Genomic DNA, 15670 nt, shown 5'->3' on the forward strand with positions numbered 1-15670 from the left:
CAGTTCTTCAAAATGAATCGAGTCTGTTTATTTTAATCTGGGATCATGCAAATGTTCCAACTACTCCACTACTTTCCTGGTGTGTGATGCTAAAATCATTGCCTAATGCTATGTGCTATAATCCAGATGGTTGACAGCTGTGTTGAGTCTTTTCATAAAGGACACAAAATGTAAATTCTCATGCTAACCTGAAAGATCCAAATTACAGACTTTTGCATCATTTAGAAACTTGTAGCCTAATAATTGTGCAAAAATGTAAAAGATATCCAAATGCATTCTTTTTGTTTTTCAAACGAGCTGATTTCTCGCTCTGTGTTTAAACAGGGAAACTTTTGTCGGGCTGGCTTAATAGACCTAAATATGGGGTTCCTATTGGTGGAAACAAACTTTTATATCTCTGCTACACACCAGCTTAAAAAAAGTAACATTTCCCACAGATCAGCTATATAACTATCTATCACTCATCTAAAATGGCCCCATGCAGGAAATCTGGCACAGTGCTGCACAGCTTTAAGCCAACAATGGTAATCCTGCAGGAACACCACTCTGAAAAAGGATGGATAAAAAATCTCTGCACACACTCTCTGTCATACTACTACCACTAATAGCAACACATCAACCTATAAATTAGATTTTTTTTTTTTTTAGCTTGACCTGACAATTCCCTCCTTCTTTAGGAGTGGAGAAGAAACTGGCTAAACAATTTTTCACACACATAGTCAAAACAAAAAGAGACTAGTGAACCTAATACCTGTCAATACTCTGAAGGCTAGCCTGTGGAGCATTTCTGCAGCTGAGTGATCCAGTTAACTATGACGAGCCGCAGACCCAGAGGTCTTCCGTGTCCTGCCCTTTGTAGTGCTAGCATGCATGTGTGTGTACAGCATTGACTGTAATGTCACATTTACGCTCTGGTGATAACCGTGTCTGGCATGTGCATTAGCCCTTTCTTCTGTTTTCACTGAGAACTCATCTCCAGCGAATGCAGAAAGAGGTTATAAAACACCTTTGAAAAGGTGCAGGCTCTCCTCGTGTTCAACTGTCGCCATCTGTGCACACTCACAACATACCCAACGCCTCACCTTTAAAGGTTACTGTTTTCCCTAACGTGAGACTAATGTACATCATGCACACACAAGTGTCTTGCTTAATGTTTGCTATATGAACAACGGCCATAACCTGTAACTTTCTCTCTTCACAATCTGGTGACAGGGCTGATGGAGCAGCATCGATGTTGCACACTTCAGGCAAGCACATTATGTCTCGGCTATACAAACCAGGGTCGTGCTGCTTCCTTTGCAAAAACCCTTACCAAGTATCCATATCATGTCATTCTCCAAGATGACAGCTTGTTGTCTTTTCCCTCAGTACACGCTCATCCATGGACTAAAGAATCCGACACAAACAAATCCTCCATTTAGGCTTCTGTTTCTGACGGAAAGGTCTAAGATTACTTTGGCACAACTTCTGTGTTTGCGTGGCCTAGTTTAGTAATTTGATGTAGGTCCACAGTGGATTAAGGCATGGAGAAAAAAACTGTCTTTGGCATCCTTGGCAATGTGTTTACTTTTTTAAAGTGTTGAACTGAAATCGAAAACAACCCAACGTTTCACACAGAATTACACTGTATGTGTGAAAGCAAGAGGGCATGTGTGAGCATGCATGCCACAGGAGTTGCACCTGTGCTTTATTTTTATTGCTTAAATAAATAAAACCACATTCTCTGAGACAACGTGCAAAGGAGAAAAATCGGTTGCCTCTCCAGCTAGTGTCTTAATGTGTGGATGGATTTCAGCTCCACCGTCGTGACAGTAGTCCCCATTGTGCTCTGCAGCCTCTGCACCTCTCTATCTGCAGTGGGTTCTGGTTAGAGCACCCAAAGGTCTGCAAAAACCCAAAGCAACAACTACTGTATTTTTCTGACCATAGGAGACACCGGATTATAAGGCGCATTAAGTGAAACAAAACAGTCATATAAGTCAAACATTACTCAACCCATTCTTCTTGCATTGATTCATTAATGTTGAATTCTCTCGCAGCTGCTCTATTCCCATGTTGTTGGGAATAGAGCATGTTGTTAGGAACCCTTAAGTTAACTTTTATTGAGTGGAAAAAAGTTAACGATGAAGAGATGAGTGTTCATTTGACTTTGGGACCTGAAGAAGATGGAGTTTTGGACCCAGATTACTCCGCGAGGCTCCGGACTACGGCAGCCGTAATGCTCCGACAATCCATGAAGTGGTGCGGCTTTGTAGCTTACCAAAGTCGTACTACAACATTTTTGAGCGCCGTGTACCACATTAAATCGGTTCGACGCTAGTAAGCACAACCAGAATTCATACACTGTCGATTTTTGAGAAAATTAAAGGATTTTAAGGGCGCCTTATACTGCAGAAAATATGGTATTGTTCCCAGCCACAGTTCAAGATGTTAGATACGAGTCTCTCCAGCAGCTAACCGACACTGACGACTGCCACAACGGCATCCTGACTGCAGGCCTGTAGGAGATACCAATGTGACCGTTATAGTCGACACTCTCACTGCATATCCACGTTAGTAGTTGAATAATAATATTCATAAGTTAACTGTACACAGTGAGCAATGGTAGGAATTCAGTATTCCGACTGAATTAACGTCTGACAGTCAGGGCTGATGCCTGTTTTTTTCTGGGACTATTACATTTCAAAGGAGTGTGACGAATCAAGCGAGGTAAAATCCCAGTGATTATGCCCCAATCAGTGAAACATTGGTAGGTGTGTCATTGTTTCCAAAAGTCTCCATTTCTCTGGAAACATTTGGAGACTATTAATCCAGAAAGCCCCGGAGTTTTCAAAAAATGGTCAGCATTTCCAAAACCCAGCTTTTGGAGTTCTAAAATGCCAGAGTAGTGTGGATGGCAGAAGTTATGCATTTAAAAAACATACTAGTGTGGACATGGCCTGGAGGCAGATTTTTGCTCTGTAAAAAAAAAAAGGATATACACACTCCCTCACCCAGCATCCATAACCTGTCCCAGCACATTATTCCAACATCAGATAGGAGCGGCTTGTGCAACTTTGCATTTGCATCCTTTTTACAGTGTAATTAACCGGTCTTGTGGACAGCAAGGCACATCTTTCTTCATTTGTTAACTAGTTATGTTGTTTTTATTGAGTACAACATTAAGTGAGATCATCAACATCTCAATTATCTCTACTTTTCAACATGTTTCTGCCCCTCCCTTCCTCTCTCTGTCATGGCAGAGAACTTTCCCCGTGGAACGACTATAAGCACGTCTAATTTGTAATGTGGTTGGGTCGGCATGTCCTGAGAACGAGTTCTAAAAGAGACCATGCAATGACCCATATTCCCCAAGTGATGAAGAAATGCTGAAAACACATAACACTACAAGGTGACACGGGTGAAAGCGTCTACACCTGCAGGTTTGTTTTTCTTTTTTATGCAAAGTGCACTTTGCATGGCGTGCCTTGTACATCAAGGAAAACTGCAAAGCCAACACTTTGTAGTGACAAAGCAGCAGGACAGAACATGAACTGGGGGTTTTGGGGTATTGTCAGCAAATCCAGCAATGCATCAAAAAGGCTTTTGGTATTTATGCTACAACTTTTCCTACGCATTGGCATTATTATGTAAAAACTTGAAACCATATCTGGTCCTAAATTTAGCTTGAGCAAAAAGTCCTACGATGTGACAAGAGCAGAAAGACTTCCAGACTGCATTGTTAAACCTTCATTATATCTGTGCAACATACCATAGATTAATTTATACCCTTGAACCTGTCATCTCCAGCGTTTCAGTTTGTAATTCAAATTAATAACAGAAACCACAACTATCTAACACTGCAACAAAGATCTTTACACTAATACCAGCCAGTTCGTGCCTTCTCTTCTCTACTGTAAGCTCAAAGAACAGTAGCCCTTAGCAAACATTATCGTATAGAAGCATGTTTTACACAGACTGATTAATTGATTGAACTCTCCCCTTGCGTGCAATTAAGTCAAAAATCGATTGCAATTCTAATTTGAACTGGACGGGGAACAAATGCATTTCTGACAGCTGCAGTGAAACGTGAAACAGCAAGGTCATCTGTGGCCTCATTATTTTGTAGCAAAGATGTGAAACTGACATGGACTGCATGGTACGCAGGCTGTGCTCATGCTCGTGATTTTCAAGCCGAAGAGGACAAAGCGCTTTACAAAGCCTTTCAATCACCCACACATCCACAGACATTACTGTCACTGCAGAATTTGCACAAACCAACAACAGATCCACACATGACCACAGCAGAATTATTAGCGATTTTCTGCCCTGCTACACTGCTGAAACATCGGGGTGCATGACAGCTGGTCAAATAGCTTTAAAATAAGGACGACTGCACCGCAGAAGAGACCAGTTTACGTAAAGCTTTTGGCAACCTGTCTCAAAAACGATGGTCGATTTTTACAACGTTAGCCATAAATAATGTGGTGACAATAATTTCGAAACAACTCTTTCTTATTACTGCTTAATAGGAATTATATAAAACATCTTGGATTGAAGTTTCGCTACGTAAAGCATTCATTCAATAAAGTTGTTCCAGTCTAACTGTGCTCCTCTCGTGGCAACAATTAGCAACATTCACTGATTTGAGGAAACATTGTAAGAAAGAAATCACACTTTTCAAACCCAAAACAGAAACCGTGATTTGTTTTTAAATGCATTTTTATATTGATTTCTTTTAAAAGGCTAAAATCAATTTAGCCGTTGACCCCAAAGCAGTGGACTGTTTCTGTGCTGGCCAGCGCCTCTGTCTGATACTGAAATGATGCCACGGTGAACAAAACAAAAACCACTAAGAAAAATAAAATGACAGAACTCACAACTCTTTTTATTTTCCAGAATAAACAGTCTCAGTTTGAACATTTCATCTTATCTTTGTACTACTTTTAATAAATTATCGAGTTTCCATTCTCCTGCTATTTACATCTCACACAGTGCTCCAGCATTTGTTGGAGATGTGTTTGTAAACCTGTTTTGTACTCGTAATTCACTTCTGAAAAGGTAAAAACAACACAATGTGAACTTTTATCTCTGTGGTTACATCATATGTGTAGCTTTGAGTGTCAATAGAAACGTCAATTTTATTTATGCAGCACATTTCCTCACATGTAAACTCAATGTGTTTAACACAGGAGACAAAAACATACAGTGGTCAGTAATGGCTGGGCAGTAAGCCTTGACAAGCTGTACATGAATGCATGTACATTATTTTTCTGTATGCAAACTATTGTCATTCTCAAGTTTATGATGTGTATCGAGTGATACTCTGTTTAGAAGTTATTACACAGGCTGTTGCATGCAAGCATAAATGCTGTAATTACAGTACAGCTTAATTATTGCATTCAGTTCCATTTTCCAGATTGCAGTTCTGAGAAATTCCTGCACTTTTCTATAAATGTTGCATTTGTTTGAGCTTGATTTAAATAGTTTCACCATGTCAGGCCTGCAGAACTTGGACTTCTGTACTGTAAATACAGTCAGATAGTCATATCCTTCTGCTCACTCAGAGGCAAACACATCTTTAATCTCAGCTCAGTATCATATCTTTCTCTTAAAACTCAAAACGAGAAGAAGAATTTTACTCATATTTGGTCAAAACAGGAACGAGACAAAGGTGTTGAGTCTGCAAAGTGTCGCACAAGAGCCCGACGGGCTGACGAGACTGACAGGCTGACGCAACACTCTGAAATACTAGCTGCTGTTTACTTTAATCAATAACTAAGTGAGGCAGAAGAAAACAGGATGCCTGGTGTTTTTCAGGAAAAGTGCACAGGACAAAAGATGCAGAGCTTACCAGAAGCTGCTTGATAAGCAGTACCGGGGAAGTCTAGAGCGTTCTACTCCATCGAGAAATGTGTTCGTTTCAAACCGCTCACCAAAAATATGTGAAAACAATATATAATCGCACTACGAGGAACCCCCCCTCCCCTCCCTGTGTAATTGCAACAGTTATCAGGAGAACAGTTGATGTCCCTGCACACCATTCTTACAGCAAGTCTAGGGTGAAATGTGTTTTTGCAGCACTAACCCAGTCCTGCTGGGGAAAGCAAACATATTCGGGAAGGCATGCAGAGCGATTCCATTTCATCCAACCTGCGTATTCAAATACTTTGCTTCAAAATAGCCACTCATCATTCAAGCAGGTACTCCTCTTGCCAGTGAGACAATGCGGCCAAGTTTGGTGTTTGGCAGTGGCTCATTTGGTCTCCGAACATCAGAATTCCTGACACTGTGGCAGGAGCTGAAAAACACCAAAACAGCGTGAACGTAAAGCTCACATTCAGCACTTTCTCAGCAACGCTGCACTGGGTCCCTGTGGTTTTCTTCAAATGTGTATTCTCATCAGTGCCCATTAGCCTGCAAATCCTAAAGAAATGCTTTCTCTTTTTTTAGAGTCTTATCCGCATAATGGGCACTGGTGCGTTCACCGGGGTCCGTACGCCAGTGTCCAGAAGGCAGGGAACATATGGATCGCTGACAGAAGCTTGCTATGCCCACACGGGGCTGTGTGAAGGTGATGGGTAGCCGTTCTGTTGCCTCTGGGTTTGCATTACAGGAGCATGAAAGGAGAGCACGCTGACAGCCAGCAACAAATTATTAGTGTGAGTAGCAGCAGCCTCTGTTCTCCTGCTGCTGCTTCTGCTGCTGCATGGGTTCACTCATACAGCAGCATGCAGCATTCCTGCAGCTCACACACAGTTAGCCATGCGGTCAGCAGCACCCGGTCTGAGCTGTTTTTTACTCAAAACTTGTCACCTCAGCAAAGGGAGCAGTACTGCAGCACTTTTTTTTATGAAACATGTAGTGAGGCTTAGTGTAGTGTTGCTGGGAGTATTTGCTAAGGTAGCCCTGACAGGCTTCCGTTTTAGCTGACTACTGCAGCTGGATTTTGCAAAAACCTCACTTACTCACTTTAACACAGCAAATCAGCAAAGTGGCTTGCCTCACAGAGCTGCAAACAGATGCCATGTAATTCATTTAAATGAAAACAAGTGTTTGTCAGCAGCATGCTTCTCCTGCATTGCTGTTCTGTGAAATAATCCCACTTGTGCTGCACTGGTAAAAAGGAAATTGTGAGTCATTTAAGCCAGATCTCACAAATCACCACTACTATACCTTTAGGAATGGAAAACATGTTTGCTTTATATGAATGAACATGACCGCAAACCATACACACACTCAGATGGTCTTTGATTGCCATGGTGACGGTATGAAAACAAGCACGCACGCAAACAACCGTTCGGGGGTACTCGTGTATCGCCACATGTCAGAATAGCCTCTTACTGCCTTTGCTGACACTTTGTTGACAGTTACAACAGAGTCCACTTAAAGTTTGCATGAAAAATGTGCCTTCGGGGCAAACTCGCAGAACTGCAGACCAAACCTTTTTTCAAACGGCAAAGTGATGTTAATGGAAACTAAAGGTTTATACTGGTGGTACAAGATAAGTGCAATCCTATAACTCCTAAAAATCAGCAATGTTTCAATTATCCATCTGGCTCTAATCAACTTTAAACAGTGAAGCCACGTAAATAGTGCAGCTCAAAGTGCAAAGAGAATTTCAGCACAAGAAATTTCTAACAATTCCTACCTGAAAAAGACACTGAGACAGCTCTGTATTACTGGCATAATCTCAATGTCATGTGAAGACGTCTAAGGCTTCTTTCACTTGTGAAAACAAGATGCACAATTTTTGGAAACATGTTACCAAGTTTTGTTTGGAATTATACAATTCAGTGGCCGACTGTACAAGGCAGCTTGACTTTTGTAGAATAACTGAATCTGAAAGGCGCCTCACACTTGCTCTGTCCCGTAAGAATGTATGTTCCAGTATTATCTAGATACAGGCTGTGCGATACACTGATGCCATCTCTCTCTGCACATCACAAGTCTAACTGCCTCTCTGTCAATACTAATTAAGTGGTCTTAAATGAGCAATAAGATGAAAAAGACAGGTGGACAAGAGACAAAAAAGAGAAAAATGCTGCTTAAGGTGCAGTGAGGGGATGGGTCAGTCAAAAACGTGAGCTTTAAAGCAAATGTTTTGGCAGTTTTCTGGTGTGGAGTGTTCAGGTGTGTCATCAGAATGACACAATCTTTCTAGGAGAGGCAAATATAACCCAAATTCAGACGGTGCAGTGAAGGGCAAAAAACCCAAGAGCTACATCACAGACTCTACAGGCCTCAGTTAATATGTTAAATGTTAAAGTTCATAACAGTACAGTTAGAAAAAGACTAAACAGGTACAACTGATTTATAAGTGTTGCCAGGAGAAAGAGTTCATCTCTATAAAAAAGCATGGCAGGACAGCTTAGGTTTGCAAAGTTGCTTCTGAACAAACCACATCCTTTGGATAGATGACAGCAACGTGGAGATGTGTGGCCATAATACGCAGCACCATGTTTGGTAATAAACACACATCCCATACCAACTGCCAAGCACGGTGGTGGAGGGGTCATGATTTGTGCCACTGCTGCCGCAGAACTTGGGCACCTCGCCGTCACTGAATCGACCAAAACTTCCTCTGTATACCAAAGTATTCTAGAGTCAAACATCCGACAGATAAAGCTTTGCCAAAATTGAGGCATCAAACACTGTAACGATCCCTCACACATCAGGAAAATCTATGTCTGAGAAAGCCCAGACCTCAGCCTGATTGAAATGCTGTGGCAGGATCTTTAGAGAGCGTCCCATAAATAAATGCCCAGAAACTTTTTCATGTTTTCTTCTTTTTCACATGAATTTAATTACATTATTGTAGCTTTTTTTCAGTTTTGGAGATTTTTTGTGCACTTTTGCTGAACTTTAAAGGTGATAATTTGCATATATGAGCTACCTTTAAGGTCAAACGGCTCACTGTTCTGTGTCGTTGACCTTGTATAACTACATGTTTGAGGATTGAGGCATTTTGTTTTTGGAAGCTGGGTCCTCTCCTCCCACATAAACATAAAGCAGGCAAACAAAAAGCTACTAAACTGGCACTTGTAAACGCAGGTCATGAAATGTAAAAATTCATTTTTAATATCAGGTTAATAACAGCAATAGCATGATTAATTATTGCTGCTGATAACTTATGATTACACACTTTCTCTCCACATCCCTTCAGTCGTATTAGAAGTAATTCACTTGCAGTAACAGACACGCTGTATAAAGTGCATTATTTTGAGCACAGTAAAGGTTTAGTGTGAAAAAAACAAACAGTCCACGGGGGTTTGTGAACAGAGTGGCCTGAGATGAAGTCAAATTCTTGGCCTGAATCCTTATTACAGTCCGCCTCTGATACAGTTATAACACTTTTATACATAAATGACTTCTACAAGACAGCAAGCCTGAAAGGAGGCGGCTTCACCGTGCACGGTGAGTGGATTGTGTTGCATGTTTTTCTCGTGGACAGCAGCGAATCTAAAATCACACCTGCATAACGTAACAGCCCAGCGTGCTGCAGCAGGCACAGGCTTTGTAGTACGATATCACTGTTAATTGTGCATGATGCAGTCTCCTGAGCAGACCTTCACAGGCACTGACAGGGTAAAGCTGATAACAGCAGTAACAGCAAGGTGAATTTAAAAGGCTTACGCGTTTATTTAAAAGCGACATATCCTGGCTAATTATTCATGTAATTCTGACCGGTGAGCCCTAACGTCTGCGCTGCTCCGGAGGATTACCAGCCTAATATTATATAAACACAACCGGAACCCAAATCACATTAGCATGTTTCATCCACTGCAGACCCAAAATAACACAGAACGGATACTTACTGATGGCCTCAACGGGAAGCCGTGAATTCAGGATACGTTTATATCTCGTCCGCCACTTCAAACCCCAAACGCAGATGCCTCGTCTTCCTCCGTGTCGTCGCCGCTGTGGAAGAAAAACGAGCACAGGCTGAAGAGAGCGGCTGTACGGTCGCATGTACCGCAGTGTTCACAGCCTGCCGTCGGCCTCCTTCTTCTGCTCCGTGTTTCGCCGCGGCTGGGGAAGGAAACGCTGCATTACTGCCGCTGAGCGGTGCGGAGTCGGTGCAGGTCGGTCAGGGATGTCCTACCCCCCTCAGACGTCCGTGAAGTTACCGTAGCAGTAATTAGCTTCCGCTCGGGATTTTCAAAATAAAACACAAAGGCCCGCAATGAACCCATCTTTCATAAACATCGTATTTAAAAAACACACACACACATAGCGAGAAGGTCAAAGACATAACGCTCAGTAACTGTTGACTTTAAAAGCGTTTAACATGATATTTAGTTTGAAATCTAGTTTGCACAAAGCTCCTACAGGGGTGTTTTATGCATACTGTTATGCAAATATCTGAAATATTATTTTTATTCTTGGACTAGAGTTTCAAAATTCACGATAATTATTATTTACCTTATACTGGACCTTGGTGCAGCAGCTACTTATTTCATTCACTGTCAGATGCAAGCAGTTTTAGACATCACACCACACCACTCACAACCATACATAGATAAATAATAAAGATATCGAAACTTTTAAACATTGTTTTTGTTATCTGTTATATTGACCACTGACATCTTATATGTAACTTAGTTTGAAATCTAGTGTGAATAAAGCACTTAAAAACAAATCAGTTATGCAAATATCCAAGTTCATATTTTGTTCTTGGACTGTACTGGAATAAGTTTGCATGTTTCAGTATTCAAGATAACTTTATACTGGACCTCAACCATTGTACACACAAGCATTGTACACACAACAGTACCCACTCTCTAATATAACACAATAGACAGATAAATAATAAAAATGACTGAAAATTAAACAATATTCCTGTTATTTATCTAATAAATTCTTGATTTATGAAGTTGTCATATATAAACAATAATACTGAATACCTATTATTTTCTAAAATTAATAAAAGAAAATTAATGAAATGTGCATTTAGCTGAGTCGAAATCACAGTCGTTGGGCTCATTTGTCTGACGTCATTATTTTAAATTACTGCGTTATGTTTCTGATATCCTCTGAAAAATTTCAACTTTTATGTCCACTTTAAATGTACATTTAAAAAAAGAAATTCTAGTGTTTTAATAATAGTTTAAAAATAATCCTTCCAATAAATAACTTAAGGTGAGAGTAATTGCGTTAAAAGACACATCAAGCGAAGCTGAACTAGGGCTGGCTTGTACTTTCATGTAATAGGGTTTTGTACCACAACATGGTCCAGCGAGCAATGTCAGCTATAATTTACCAGCAAGCCATTAAAAAACACATTCATATTTACATTATCACGCTGGAGAAGGCACAGCCTCTTCAAGACATAAGGAAGAGCCAAAAGAAAGTGTTACAAAATGGTCAGACATGTTATGCTACTGAAAAGAGTTACATCATTGTATTGAAACATGTGCAAACATGCATGGGAATACAACATACAAGTATAAAAAAATACACAGAGTTTGTGCAATTCTAATGAGCTTCACAGTCAATATTTGCTATGTCCACCTTTCTTCTTCAGTTTAGTTTGAACTCTTTTATAATTTCTGTAAGTAGTATTCTAGAATCGTTCTTTAGGCCTCTTAATTATTGATTCTCTGTGTATATTCTTTAATAATTAGAGTCTTAGTTATTTGTTCCAGTTTTTGATTATAGTTTATGAGCTTTGTTCTTAGTTCTAAATTTATATCCTTCGGGTTTCTTATTATTGTAATTTCTGTGCGGTTCTTTTTCGTGCTTGATACCTTTGTAATCTGGTTTTCTGTAGGAGTTTTTACATTTATATTTTGATCTATTTTTTATCACAATATTTTGCTAATATTTAAATCTTGTTTTAGACTAGCATTCTGTGTGTCTTTTTAAGTCTCTGTCAGTTACTTCCTGTTTTATTTTGGTAGTCTTTTCCAACATGTGTCTTGTATTTAATTTTACTTCCTTTGTTCCATTTCATTCCTTTATTCATTTCAGCCTTGTGTTTTTACCCTGGTGTATCCCATCTACCTACAGTAGGCCTTCTTTTGTCCTCCACATGTGCAATTCCCACATTTTTTTTAATTTGACAACACACTGCATAATATCGGTTGTGTCTGTCTTGATGTTTTTTACCCTCCCCTTTCCCTTTATCTTCACTTATGGACTTTTCTAGTTGTATGTTTATCTAGTGGCTGTGCACTGATTACATATGGCAGGCAAACACTTTTAAATCTTCGCTCTTTCCATTCATTTCGCGCCGACCCCTGCTGGAGTGTGGGCAGTGCTAATCTACCACAACTGGATTCGTCTTTCGGCTTCTCCTACCTACCACTCTCTAATCTCCACAAGAAATGCTACAGGAAGCGGGGAAGAAGGAGTGGCCGTCGCGTCAGTCTCAGGGCCTTCCTCAGAGCCAGAATTACGGACCATGTACATGCTAACCTGGACACTCCATCATTTTCTCCCCCCTCCCTGGATTGCTCTGACGCTAAATTGCTGGATTTACCCGGTTGATCCTCAAGCCTCCTATGCCCGTTCTGCTACACGCTTTCCTGCTCGGATTTGGATAATGTCACGCCGACGGGGAGTTTGTTGAAGCAATCTAAGCACTCTACGTCATGCTTCTAGTACCCTGGCCACAGATGGCACTGCTTAATGTCAGGTCGCTGGTATTTAAATGACTTCTTCTCTACTAGCGGCCTTGATGGTTTATTCCTTACGGAAACCTGGATTCGCCCTGGTGAGCCCATCCCTTTCTCTGAACTTCTTCCTTTGGACTGTGCCTTTTTTTGTTCACCGAGGCTTTCTGGTAGGGGAGGTGGTTTAGCTTCGGTTTTTAAAAACGTATATAATGTTCGGCAACTTTCCTCACCTAACTTTGCTAGTTTTGAAGCTCAGTTATTGGAGATGACTGATTCCACAACCCCTCAGTGTGTGTTGGTCTATCGACCGCCCAAATATAACAAATGTTTTATCTCGGACTTTGCCAACTTCCTGGGTTCCGTTCTTTTTAAATATGACTCTGTTCTTATTCTTGGTGATTTTAACATACACATCTGTTGTACGGATGACCTGCTTGCTAAAGACTTTCTTGCTTTAATGGACTCTTTTAACCTCCTTTAGTGGGTAAATGAACCAACCCACGTTAAAGGCCATATTTTGGACTTGGTCTTTACGTATGGCCTGGATATCTGTATTAAGAATATAAATGACGCTGGGATTTCTGACCATTTCCCAGTTTCTTTTGATATTGGTTTATCTGCCCCTGGATCTCAGTCTGGAGCTCTTTCTCGTCCACTACGTGTACTCAGCTCTGAAGCTGTGTCAAAGTTTGCTGTGTCTTTTTTGGATTCGGCATTTATGATTCCTGACTGCTGCTCAGTTCGCTTATCTGATGGTTATGTTAATATTTTGTTATCATTATTTTCATCTACCCCTGATTTGGCTGTACCTAACTACTGTTCTCTCTGCTTGGTTGATGGTTATGCTAATATTCTGTTATCTTTTTGTTCTTCTATTCTTGATTCTGTTGCTCCCATCAAAATGAAGCGCTCTAGAACCTACTCTCATTGCTGGCTAAATGATATTATGCGTGCTTTACGCTGTGTTTGTCGCCGTGATGAGAGAAGGTGGAAAAAAGATAAACTTCAGGTTTCTTATGATATGTTACGGACCAGCCGCTCAAGTTTTCAAACTGCTGCTAGAATGGCTAAGGCATCTTTTCTTTCCAAAGCCATTGTGGCTAATGGTCACAACCCCCGTGTGCTATTTAAAATTCTTAAATCTGTTGTTAATCCCTGTTCTGATATGCCCTTGCCATATTCACAAGCTCTTTGTGAGCGTTTTCAAATTCTTTTTTTAAACCATTTTCATGGTTTTATAATTGATACGTGCCAGGTCCTTTTCTTTTTTCCCTCCCATCTCATTTTTCCGATCTTATTTTGTCAAGCACCTTGGTATACCCTTGATTTTTTAGTTTGCTTTATAAATAAAGTTAATTATTATTATTATTATTATTATTATATAAAGAAATGATGGGTGGCTCAAGACTTGTCCCTGTGAAAAAGTCTTGAGCAGTCTGTTTCAGTGTAAAAGTCAATAAGACTTTGTGCATTATACCCACACTTCAGCAATTTGCAGATGATTTTTTTGCAATAATTTATCTACAAACGTCTTTATTTATACAGCACCAAATCACAACAACAGTCGCCTCACGGGGTTGAAAAAAAAATCAGAAAGCTCACACTGAAGAAAATGAAGTATGGTGAATATGATTCACCTCAAAGAAATAAAGTATGGATTTCTAACCAGAAGCAATATAATCTTGCACTCTGAATTTAAAATGAAAGTAGCAAAAATTGCTTACAGAAGCTCATAAAAGTTAAGTCAAATTTAGTTAACAAACAAAACCTGATTTCTTGATAAACACAACTCGTTTGCTGTGGTAAATGTTATTTTAATGAGAAGTATTAATCTAACTCCTGGCCGAGTCTCGGGAGAGTAAAGAGTGTCTCTAACTTCCAGCAACTGCAAAAAAGTAGCTTACAGCACCTGAACCGCATGACAGCACTAATTTAACACAAAACAAACAAAACACCAAACTCCAAACAACCTGCACCGCAGAGTTACACAACGATGGCACGATGAGGTAAGATGCTCACATGAATGTATTGAAAGCAGATGCAGTGCTGCTTAACTGGAGCACAGAAAGTGTTGAACATGGAAATGAGTCTCTGTCTTCACTGTTCAGTTCTGCTGCCACTGCCGCCAAGTGCTTGCTCATACAGTACATCCATGTTACATAGTAGAGTCTTTACTTTACAATATAAAGTGAACCAAGTGCCGGCTGCAAACCTTATGAGGGGGCTGTACATGTTAATGGGCATATAAACACATTCTTAGTTAGCGTATTGTCTGTCTTGTCTTAATGTTGGTTTATGTTGGTTTATAATGGAGCACTGTAACAAAAAAAATAATTTCCCCCAGGGATCAATAAAGTATTCTGATTCTGATTCTGAAAAGGAGGAAAAAACTCACAAAGGAGAGTGGAGTGTAATGACCAAGGGGCCAGTGAAAGAAAAGCAGTTTTCAGCCCCATGCGTGCAGTTGTTTTACATATTGCCCAAAGGGCATGTCCACACGTACTGCTGATGCTGCAGGAACCAGCCTGTTGATTCATTTTACTCACTCATCCTTCACATTTGCACTGGCTCTGTAATGTGCCCCTAATATTCTGATTTTAATCAGGTTAAAAGCTCAAATAGAATATAAATGTTCCATATAAACACCCAGCTCAAAATAAACAGACTAAGTACAATTTCATTCTGGGCTGGTTTAAACGTTTTGTTTTTTTTAACTTTGAGTTGAAAAATGTGATGCCATCACAAAGCGGTGCGTGACCGAGCTGGTGACCAGCATGAGCTGTGTATGCTGCTGAGGCCCATGTTTGTAAAATGAATAAAGTGTTGAATTCCCAGTGTCAATAATCCAGTCCATTAAACAACACCAAACAAGAGTCAATAGCAGAATAAGCTGTTTGGCATTGGCAGAGAAGATTTGTGATTTTTTTTTCTTCAACCTACATACGCAGCTCTGCCGCTCAACCACAAATACATTTTCCTTATAACTGTGGCACCATTTAAGGGAGACCAAACAGGCTTCTTGGCAATAAGATTTATTGTCAAGTAGCCTTGTTACAACAAAGAAATTATTA

General features: G+C 40.2%; 1 protein-coding gene across 1 annotated transcript in view; it reads right to left on the reverse strand.

The window, feature by feature from the left end:
- adarb1b (adenosine deaminase RNA specific B1b) overlaps window positions 1-10074 on the reverse strand; it is a 125180-nt gene extending 115106 nt beyond the window's left edge. The window contains exon 1 of the mRNA XM_004559228.3: window positions 9798-10074. The gene's annotated coding sequence lies outside the window, so the exon portion shown is untranslated. The remainder of the gene's footprint in view (window positions 1-9797) is intronic.
- Between the last annotated feature and the right edge of the window lie 5596 nt (window positions 10075-15670).

The sequence above is a fragment of the Maylandia zebra genome, linkage group LG16 (assembly GCF_041146795.1).
Source record: "Maylandia zebra isolate NMK-2024a linkage group LG16, Mzebra_GT3a, whole genome shotgun sequence".
NCBI classification, from domain to species: domain Eukaryota; kingdom Metazoa; phylum Chordata; class Actinopteri; order Cichliformes; family Cichlidae; genus Maylandia; species Maylandia zebra.